At 41.0% G+C, this 11801-nt stretch overlaps 1 long non-coding RNA gene across 1 annotated transcript; it reads right to left on the reverse strand.

Moving 5' to 3' along the window:
- Positions 1 to 4435: 4435 nt before the first annotated feature.
- Positions 4436 to 11093, reverse strand: LOC116984441. The gene is made up of 3 exons (XR_004415023.1): positions 11066 to 11093; positions 9930 to 9932; positions 4436 to 4608 (listed from the first exon to the last, which is right to left on the reverse strand). It is a non-coding gene; the product is annotated as an uncharacterized LOC116984441 (long non-coding RNA).
- Positions 11094 to 11801: the final 708 nt, after the last annotated feature.

Below are 11801 nucleotides of genomic sequence, written 5' to 3' on the forward strand. Positions count from 1 at the left end.
GGGATAGTTAGTGTGTGTGACGCTGCATGCCGCCTCCCCCCCACAACCGCACGTTGGGGGAACAGACCAAACGGCTCTGCAATTGGTCTAGTACTAAATATACTAATAATAAGATTTTGTTATATGCAGATGATGTACTATTATATATTACCAATTCCCAAGTCAGTATCCCAAATATACTAAATCTTATACAACAATTCGGCTCCTTTTCAGGGTATAGAATGAATTGGAACAAAAGTGAAATTATGCCGATAAAACCTCAAGTTCCGTCACACCTCCTGAAATTTCCCTTTAGAATTGCTATGGAAAAATTTAAATATCTTGGAGTCTACGTGACTAGAAAATATCCTTCCTTATTTCAACCAAATTTTCCACCATTAATCACTAAATTAAATGCCCTTATTCAATTTTGGAAAACACTTCCGATTTCCTTTATAGGTAGAGTAAATGCCATAAAGATGATTTTCCTTCCACAACCCCTGTACCTATTTCAATCAATACCGATTTTCCTCCCTAAAAACTTTTCAAAACAACTCGACTCTGTGATTACAAACTTTATCTGGGATTATAAAACTCACAGAATTCACCTCCAGTTTAAATTCCAGTTGGAATATTTTGGAGGACCCAAGAACCAAGAACCAAGAACCAATTCACAAACGACATTTATGCAAACCTAAAGAAATCGGTGGACTGGCTCTCCCTAATTTTCTTCTCTATTGCTGGGCAACTAATAATAAAAATTTAATCTACTGGATGGACGATACATGCCAACAAGTAAACTGGTTAAAAATGGAGAGGGAAGATTGTTTGCCTTTCAATATAGGTGTGATTCTTCTTTCTCCAATACATCTGAAGAATCAACGTATGAGAAAAATCCGATAATTCATAGCACCTTACGAATCTGGAAACAGTTGAAATCAACCCTTAAATTGAGAAAATTATCTCACCTCTTACCAATCGCCAATAATCCCTCGTTTAAACCGTCTACTTTAGACAAGGTGTCAGTACAATGGGAAAGCTTAGGAATTAAAAAGCTGGGAGACCTTTATGAGATGGGGACCCTCCTCTCGTTTCAAGAATTACAGTCGAAATATCATCTGAAAGGTAGTCATTACTTCAGATACCTTCAAATATGAGATTATGTGAAAATACACACGCAAGATTGTCACTCCATGGGTCCAGATATACTAGATGAATGCATGATTAGAAAGGCGGATTCAAATAAGTTAATATCGTACTTCTATAATACCCTTTTAAATTTACATATCCCATCGTCGGAAATAATTAGGCGAGCTTGGGAAGACGAATTCGGTTTAACAATTTCAAAGGCTAGTTGGGAGGAAAGTCTTCTATGTATACACTACTGTTCTCTTAATGTTAGGCACGCACTAATACAATATAAAATACTGCATAGACTCTATTATTCAGTCTAAATTGAATAAGATCTCCCCAAATGTCTCTCCTATCTGTGATAAATGTCTCCTCCAAAAAGCAACCATAACCCATTCTTTTGTTTCCTGTACAAAATTACAAAACTTCTGGAGGGGAATCTTTGATATCTTTTCCAAAATACTTAAAACAAAATTGGATCCCGACATAAAATTGATCACACTAGGTATGTCAGAGGCCTGTTCTGAGCTAACGATATATCAAAGACGTTTCCTTAACTATGGCCTGATAACGGCGAAAAAACGAATATTTAAATTTTGGAAACAGACAACAGTCCCTGCAGTGAAGATGTGGATCACAAACATGTTCAAGACACTACATTTGGAAAACATTAGACTTGTCTTGGCAGAAAAACCAGATCAATTTCTCAAGACATGGATACCCTTCACCGAATTCTTACAACAATAGCATGGTGCAACACAAATTTAAATTTAAATTCGACGGATGAGGTTGAATGAGGTTGGGTGAGGTGTGCGGGGGGGAACGAGGGGCAAGGTATATCTTCACCTTTCTTTTTCTTTTTTCTTATTACTATATCTTTCTGCCACACTAATTCGGTAATTTAGAGGTCTTTCTTTTGTTATTTTTCGATCTATCTTTTCACTTTCTACTTTTTTCCTTTCGTGTTTTCTTCTTCTTTTCTTTTTCCATTTTCATAGTTTAGGTTATAAGGTTAAAAATGAAGCTGTACAATAATTGTATAATTTTAGATGCCGAATGTTTTATCTTTGTACAATTGCTTCTAATAAAAATAAAAAATAAAAAATAAAATAAAATAAAAAATAAAAATAAATAAAAATAAATCCAGTAATCCTCAATTAATAATTCTATAATAAGTTATACACTAACAGAAAAAAGTAGTTAGTTTGAATTAGAACTGGCCAGATAGCTTTTTGATCACAGTCTTAACTTTTATATTTTCAAACTTGGGTTTACTTTAGACCAGAGATACAGCATGGAAACAGGCCCTTCAGCCCGTGCTGACCTGCAATCACCCCATGCACTACCACAATCCTACATTATATGGGCAATTTACAATTTATAGAAGTCAATGAACCTACAAACCTGTACGTCTTTGGAGTGTGGGAGGAAACTGGAGCATCTGGAGAAAACCCACGCAGTCATGGGGAGAACGTGTGCAAACTCTGTACAAACAGTACCCGTACTCAGGATCAAAGCTGGGTATCTGCCGCTATAAGGCAGCAATTATACGCCTGCGCCACCGTGTTGCCCAATTGGTTTCTTATGTCTGAGTTCTGATTTTCTTTCAAAAAACATATATCCCTCGGAATCAGATGATCAGTCAAAAGGTTCAAACAAACAAATGGAGTCCGTTATACATTTGGGCTTTTCATGCACTGCTCTACATTTATTTCACTCAGTTTACCAGAGATTCAGCAACCTCTTCCAACTAAAACGTTATCTAACCCTAAAGTAAAGAGACTCACAATATATAGATTTATTGGTTTAGAAGTTGATTATGTCACTGATGTTCTATGTGTGAGTGTGTGTTTATGCATGTGTGAATAAATTGAATACATTCAAACCCAAATCATGATAATTTACCAAAGCCAGCAGCTGGTACTTAGGGCTTTAGCATAGCAACTGGGTACACATTTCTTTGCATCTCCAAAGCTTTTTTTAAACGCCTTGATATGGGCTTCTTGCAAAAATGATATAGAATAAACCTTGCTACTTCAAGAACATTTTTGAAAATTGCTTTCCTATCAAAGCTTTTATTCTCTAATTACATTATAGCAATGTATAACATCCATCTACAGTCTTTCCGTGAGTAATTAGTCTGAAACAAAGAGAAGCTGTTTTACTCTTTCTCTGATGGATGTACCAAACCTTACAAACAAATTATGATCATTTGTACTAGTGTGATCAAAGAAAAATCCTCGTTCTTATATTCCATTTGGGCCTTCGGAGAGTCTGAATGTTAAGTGAAGCTGACAACAAACATATTGATTTCCAATGCTGTGGAACCATGATTGTGTTTAAAACCATTTCCCTCTGACAATATAGAACAGAAATCCTGGAGAACAGAAAGATGGTAATAATATTGACAGAGTTAATTATTTCCATTAAAAGAAGTGAACCTCAAAATGATACATTAGACAATAGACAATAGACAATAGATGCAGGAGTAGGCCATTTGGCCCTTCAAGCCAGCACCGCCATTCAATGTGATCATGGCTGATCATCCCCAATCAGTACCCCGTTCCTGCCTTCTCCCTATATCTCCGCTATTTTTAAGAGCCCTATCTAGCTCTCTCTTGAAAGCATCTAGAGAACCTGCCTCCACGGCCCTCTGAGGCAGAGAATTCCACAGACTCACCACTCTCTGTGAGAAAAAGTGTTTCCTCATCTCCGTTCTAAATGGCTTACTCCTTATTCTTAATTAATGAAGGGAAAAGATACATCGCAGAAATTGTCCAATATTTGTATATTTACACATGCAAAAATAAAGCAGTGTAAAAAAAAGCTGAATGTCTTGAGGTTCTTGTCTGCAATATTTCATGGTACTTCCACTTTAATTCCCATTGTTGTGTTACGGCAGCAAATAAATGCCATTTGCATTTTGTGGAAGCACCATCATTATTCAGAAGTGTTGTTCATCTGAAAACATTTTTTATTAATATAAACTGACAGTATATAATTAAAAGTCTCATATTGACCTCATCCTGTCTGCGCTGTATATTGATTTTAGAAAAAACGCTACCCTGTATCGCTTTGATTTTTGGCCATCTTACTCACAGTCCTCCTCCGCTGAGTCAGCCCTGAGGATTTAAAAAACCTTGAGATCAGCTGATTGGTCCTCTCGCCTGTCAATCACCACGATGAAGGTGACGCCCCTTCCGGGGGAGGGGGGGGGGGGGCGTTACCTGCGGTTACCTGCAGCCTATAACATCATGAAGCCGTGGACTCCAGTAGGAAGCGGCCAATTCCAAGCCGCGGAGTGTCTGTCCATCCCGACGTCGGAGATTCGATCATCCCGATGAGAGGGCATGTGCATCGGGCCATCCGTAGCGGCGACTGCAGAGGGTTCATGACCCCGATCACGGATGAACAAAAGAGGAGGGCTGACTGAACGTTATTGCCTTCCACCACAGTGAAGAATGTTGATTCCACTGTGGTGGATGTTCATGTTGTATTCTATCATGTATTGTGCTCTTTTTGATTGTATTGCTGCATGGTAAGTCAAATTCCACTGTACCTGAATTGGTGCATGTGGCAATAAATGTGAACTTGAATGAACTTGAACGAACTTGAACTTGAGCTTCCATTGTCAATCCTAGTATAGTAATTTCTAAGAAGGAACAGCAGATGCTACATTACACCGAAGACAGACAAACGGTAAAATGCTGGAGTAACTTAGCGGGTCAGGCATCATCTCTGATGAAAAAGAATGGGTGATGTCTTCCATATCTCTGGTCTCCCTCTCCCCTGACTCTGAGTCTGAAGAAGGGTCTTGGCAATCTGTGGAACTCATTGCCACCGAGGCTGTGGAGGCCAACACAGTGGATATTTTTAAGGCAAAGATAGACAATTTCTTCATTAGAACGGGTGTCAAGGGTTATGGGGAGGGCAGGAAAATTAGATTAGGTGGCAGAGATCAGCGGAGTAGACTTGATGGGCCAAATGGCCTAATACTACTCCTATAACTTGTGATATTTGAACTTGTAAACTCGCTGAGTTAAGTGTCTATCTCTAATATAGTCATGTTCCAGTTCCTGATACCTTATAAAGATTTTTTTTCTTTTGTGCAAAACATTTAAAAATAAACATCTTCAATATCTGTTCTATTTCAACCCCGGCAGTATCTACCTTTCTCCTCCTCCCATGTTGATACCATGCAGGGAGTGATATATTTCAAAGAAATTCACACTAGTGGCATGTCAGTGTTAATTCAGCACAAATTATCAGATGACAACAATACATTTTGTGTTAAGTACTCACTGTTCTTTGCAATATTGATTTTACATTTTATTTTTTTTCTAACCATGGATCTGCTCCAAGATATGAGCTGCATCTGGCAATTGTTTCTCTACTAGGCAGTTCCTTGCCTTGCAAATGTGTTATAAGGTAATATTGTAATTGCATAAAACCAAACATCTACTCATAAAACTCCACAACAGATTAGATTGGATTTACTGTAAGACACAAGAATAGGCGGCCATTCAGCTTGATGGGACTATGCTCCACTCGGATCTTTCAATATCAAAATGTAACTGTCCTTTCCTTCACCGTCAATGCTTATGCATCCTCCGCTGTAAGTCCACATACAGTAAACCCTAGTTATAACGGACCATCGGAGGTACAATGGTGCCCATTATTGCCCACCGTCCGCTATAACAATGTAAGGTACTAACATTGTATAAGTCGTAGAAACAAACAACTGCAGTTGCTGGTTAATACACTAAAAGGACACAAAGCACTGAAGTAACTCAGCAGTCAGTCAGCATCTCGGGCGAACATGGATAGTGGCAATTGAGATCAAAACCCTTCTGGACCTGGATTTCGGCCTGGAACTGGGCCTGAAATCCAGGTGAGTTAATGTCCTTGGCTTGCTGGCGGCTGGAGGAGAGGTGAGGATCGGTGGAGTCAATGATCACAGCCCACAGGTGGCTGGAGTGCTGGTAAGGGTCGGCTGTGGTGACGGTGGTGACGGTGACAGGAGTGGCTTGAAAGTGGCCAGGGGAGGCAGTGTGAGCCAGGGGTGAAAGGGGAACTGTCGGTAGGTCCGCTATAACTGAAATCCTCTGTAAAGAGGTCAGTTAAACAAGGGTTTACTGTATTTGCTTCAAGCACTCACTATGAGGTTCATTCAACAATCTCCCCATATTTGGGTCAACAGATTTCTTCTGAATTCCCTGTTGAATTCTCAGCTGATAACGTTTCCATGCTCTACCCCAAAGTAGAAGCATTTCTCTTCTTCTGGCCCACCAGCACAGTTGATAATTTAAAATATCTCAGTAAGTTCAATGCTCAAGAGACAAAAAGATATATCCCTATTTTTTCAGAACATATGGAGCATAAAACTTTCCAACACATGAAAAGGCCCTTCTGCCCACAATATCCATGCCAAACATGATGCCAGGTTAAAATAATCTCTGCTTCATGCTCCATATCCCCCCATCCCTTTGATATCCATGTGCCTATCCGAAAGTCTCTTAAACACCGCTTTCTTATTTGCTTTCACCACCACTCCAGTAGAGCATTCCAAATACCCACCACTCTCTGCGTAAAAAAACTTGCCCTGCATATCTCCTTTAAACTGTGCCCCTCACACCTCAAACTTATTCCCTCTAGTTTTTGACATTTCTACCCTGGGGAAAAAGCTTGACTATCAACCCTTCTGAAAGTCATTTAATTTTCAATGAGGCGAGAGTGACTGCTCTTGACATGAAGACAGCATATGACAAAGTGAGACATCAAGGTACCTTGTTAAAACGAAAGTCAATGGGCATCAAAGGGAAAGCATTGTGACGTTAGAGTCATACCTTGCACAAAGGTAGACGGTTATATTGTTGCTCACTCATTGCAAGAGTTCCTCAGTAAACCCATCCACACATGTGGTGTCTGAAGCCATTTTCACCTACTTCATCAATGGCCTTCCATCCATCATAAGGACAGAAGTTGGGATATTCATTGATGATTGTATGACGTTTAATTACTTTGCAACTGCCCAACAAATGAAGAAACTGATTCTTGCATTTAGCAAATCATAAATTTCAGACATGGAATCATATCTTTTCAATGCTGTGTACAGCCTCTTATGTCTGGAACATTCATAAATTCATCAGTTCATCAGTCTTATGAACAGACGTAAGCTATTTGCACCATTGAGTCCATTCAATAATGGCTGATCTAACCTTCCCTCTCAATCCCATTCTCCTGACTTCTCCCATAACCCTTAATCTATTCCTCTCATAATCTTATACACCTCTATAAAATCACCTCTCATCCTCCTGCGCTCCAAGGAATAGAGTCCCAGTGTACTCAACCACTACCTATAGCTCAGACCCTCTAGTCTTAGCAACATCCTCGAAAAAGGAAATGTTTTTAAACATTTTTGCTTTGACGGTATTATGGCTATGTTATCGACCAGCCAGCTGCATGTACACAAAATCCCACATTGACAGATGGAATTTAAATTAAATTATTTTAAAAAAAGAAGAAATTCTAAAAAATGGCTACCAGATTGTCATACAAATCCACCCGTTACACCATGAGGGAACAGAAGTGCTGCCCTTGCCTGGACTGGCAATGTGATTACTTCCTAATTAAGAATTATGTTCTGAAATGTCCTATCAAATTATTCTACTCAAGGACAATTAGAGGAAAACAATATATTTCATCTTTGCCAATAATGCCCACACCCTGTGATAAAATGAAAAATCCTAAATTTGTTATGCCGCTGAGTCTCAATTGTTGTTTAACAGCGCACTTGTTAAATGTTCTATCACATTTTACAACACTAATGTAGCCATGTAAATACAAATTATTGTTGCTGAGGGATACTTTTTGAGCCCGTCCTTTTCATGAGCCCGTCCTTTTTTTGGGACTATCTGCCATTATGAAACATCATACTAATCAAAATGAGGCAACTACATTAAAGGACGCAAAGTGTTGGATTAACTCAGCCGGGTCAGACAGCATCCCTGGAGAGCGTGGATAGGTGACGTGGTTCGAGACCCTTGTTCAGACGCAAAACATCACCTATCCATGTTCTCCAGGGATGCTGCCTGACCTGCTGAGTTACTCCAGCACATTGTGTCCTTTTGTGTAGTAACTGCATCTGCAGGTCTTTGTTTTTACATTTTGACTGAGCCAATATCATGTTCCATGAAAATTGTATTATTAAAACCAAACCCTGGCAGATCAAATCTTATCCAAGGATTATTGTTCACTGTTGATACAACTAAAAAAAACCAGTCCTCATTGTATTCTATTGCATTGTGGCAGCCGATATTTCTAAGTAATCTGGCGCTCAGTGTATGCATCCTCGAGTGCTTATTTATACAGCATGGAAACAAGCACTTCGGCCCAACTTGCCTATGCCTGGATGCCCAATCTAAATTAATCCCATTTGCCTGCATTAAGCCAATATCCCTCCAAATCTTTCCTGTCCATGTCCCATTATTTCTGCTAAGTTTATCCTGAGCATATGTTGTTATATTAAAGTACTAGTAGAGCATTTATATTGATTCCACAACAATAATTTTCTTGCTCTCAAGAATAACTTTTGCGTTGATCGCTGGCCGATGCAGATTCGATGGTTCGAAGGGCCTGTATCTCTAAACTAATACTAAAAACTGAAAATGGTTGAGATTGAAGTTGAAGGATTATTTGGGTTGTATCAACAGTGAGCAATGAGCTGTTATCCAAGGTACACAAAAATGCTGGAGAAACTCAGCGGGTGCAGCAGCATCTATGGAGCGAAGGAAATAGGCAACATTTCAGGCCAAAACCCTTCTTCAGACTGATGTGGGGTGGAGGGGAGAAGAAAGGAAAAGGGAGGAGGAGGAGCCCGAGGGCTGAGGAAGGGGAGGAGACAGCAAGGGCTAACACAATTGGGAGAATTTAATGTTCATGCCCGCAGGATGCAGACTCCCCAAGCGGAATATGAGGTGCTGTTCCTTCAATTTCCGGTGTTGCTCACTCTGGCCATGGAGGAGACCCAGGACAGAGAGGTCGGATGGGGAATGGGAGGGGGAGTTGAAGTGCTGAGCCACCGGGAGGTCAGGTAGGTTCTTGCGGACCGAACGGAGGTGTTCGGCGAAACGATCGCCCAGCCTCCGCTTGGTCTCACCGATGTAGATCAGCTGACATCTAGAGCAGCGGATGCAGTAGATGAGGTTGGTGGAGATGCAGGTGAACCTCTGTCGCACCTGGAATGACTGCTTAGTTCCTTGAATGGAATCGAGGGGGGAGGTAAAGGGACAGGTGTTGCATCTCTTTCGGTTGCAACGGAAAGTGCCCGGGGAGGGGGTGGTACGGGAGGTAAGGGAAGGGAAGAATTGACTAGGGAGTTATGGAGGGAGCGGTCTTTGCAGAAGGCAGACATGAGGGGAGATGGGAAGATGTGGCAAGTGGTGGGGTCACGTTGGAGGTGGCGAAACTGACGGAGGATTACTTGTTGTATGTGACGGCTGGTGGGGTGAAAGGTGAGGACTAGGGGGACTCTGCCCTTGTTGCGAGTGCGGGGATGGGGAGAGAGTGCAGTGTTGCGGGGTATGGAAGAGACCCTGGTGCCTATGGTGGAGGAGGGGAATCTCCGTTCCCTGACGAATGAGGACATTTCAGATGCCCTGGTGTGGAACGGCTCATCCTGGGAGCAGATGCAGCGTAGACGGAGGAATTGGGAGTAGGGGATGGAGTCCTTACAGGAAGCAGGGTGGGAAGAAGTGTAGTCCAGATAGCCATGGGAGTCAGTAGGTTTATTGTGGATGTCGGTCAGAAGTCTAATTTACTTACTTACCCAAGCTGTTATCCAAGCTGTTATAGGAAACTGGCCATCCTACCAACAACTAGAGAACAGTCCTGAGCTACTATCTACCTCAAAGGAGACCCTTTGATCGGTCTTTACTGGACTTTATCTTGCACTAAACGTTATTCACATTATTCACTTCATCATGTATTTATATACTGTGGATGGCTCGATTGTAATCATGTATTGTCTTTCCGCTGACTAGTTAGCATACAACAAAAGCTTTTCACTGTATCTCAGTACACGAGACAATAAACTAAACTCAAACTGAATAACACTGGATAAGATTGCCCATCATTCAGTCACATTATATAGCTTGGCCACACTTATATGTATCAGTGGGAAAAAACAGTCCATAAAAGCTGTTGTTAGACATATCTTTCTCTCTCATTTTGGCATTATTTCTGTGACTGAAATAATAGCTCAATCAACCATCATTGTGCAAATTCCATTATCTCATAATGCATGATGAAGCTAATTCCACATGACCACTGACATCTGTCAGAGAAATCAAAAGGTTATGTTAGGTAGACTGGTGCGATTCAGAGTGTGGTAATTATATATAATTTGCAGCAAACCACTGGACAATTTGATCGAATAGTCTGAGCTGACTCATTTTAAACTTTGATCAAATCTCTCTGTAACCTTTGTTGCACCACACTCACACCCAGTTTATCTTCAAATCATGTGTAGGGATGAACTGCAGATGTTTGTTTACACCGAAGATAGACACAAAATGCTGGAGTTAAGGGCCAGTCCCACTTACGCGACCTTGGCTCACAAATTACGCGACCTCGTGGTCGCTTGAGGCGTACGGGCACCGTATGGCCGTGCGCGGCCGATCCCACTTAGAAGCGCGGAGTTGTGCGGGGTTGGTCCCGACATCGCGCGGGCCTCCGAAATTCTTGCAGTGGCCGAAATCTTCGCACGCCAACGGCCTGTCAGCACGCAGGTACATTGCGGTCGAACGCAGTGTTTTGACATAATATGCAGCATCTTGACGGCGTACGCAGCGTCTTGACGGCATACGCCTAGCGCGTGGCATTGCGTGATGACTTTATTGCCTTCCATCACAGTGAGCAATGTGGGGAATCTGCTGTGGTGGATGTTTATGCTAACTTTTATGTAGTTGTGTGTCTTGTTGCTTCTTTTGAGTTAGATAGAGCTCTAGGGGCTAGTGGAGTCAACGGATATGGGGAGAAGGCAGGCACGGGTTATTGATAGGGGACGATCAGTCATGATCACAATGAATGGCGGTGCTGGCTCGAAGGGCCGAATGGCCTCCTCCTGCACCTATTTTCTTTGTTTCTATGTTTCTATGTTTCTATATTAAAAGTAAAAATAAAAATAGTCCGAAAGGTTGAAAACAATTTCCGTTCAAAATCCTTCGTTCAACAGCAGTGGAATATATATTTCTAATATCTGCCAACAAGTCTGTCAATTAGATTTTCATTTGTTAGGATAAATTTATCTCAGAGCATTGACAAGCCTATTTCCAGTAGATAATAGCAAAGAGAATGGCAAACCGATATTCCCAACAGGGTTGCAGCTCAGCAGATTTCCAATCTCGGTAGATCGGATTGAAGGTTTCGGGTCTGAAGAAGGATCTTGATCCAAAATGTCACCCATTCCTTCACTCTAGAGATGCTGCCCGCTTAGTTACTCCAACTTTTTGTGTCTAGATTGGATTGACAGATTGATATTGTAAACAGCTCGAAATAACATAACTTATGGCATTGTTCCAGATCTGTGATGAGCATTTAGTAGAAATTTGATTACATTAGGTTGCGAGTACAATAAATCTACTCAATGGGGACTGCGCCAAAATAATATTATTGGATCTGAAATGAATATA

This window comes from Amblyraja radiata, chromosome 2 (genome assembly GCF_010909765.2).
Source record: "Amblyraja radiata isolate CabotCenter1 chromosome 2, sAmbRad1.1.pri, whole genome shotgun sequence".
Taxonomy (NCBI): domain Eukaryota; kingdom Metazoa; phylum Chordata; class Chondrichthyes; order Rajiformes; family Rajidae; genus Amblyraja; species Amblyraja radiata.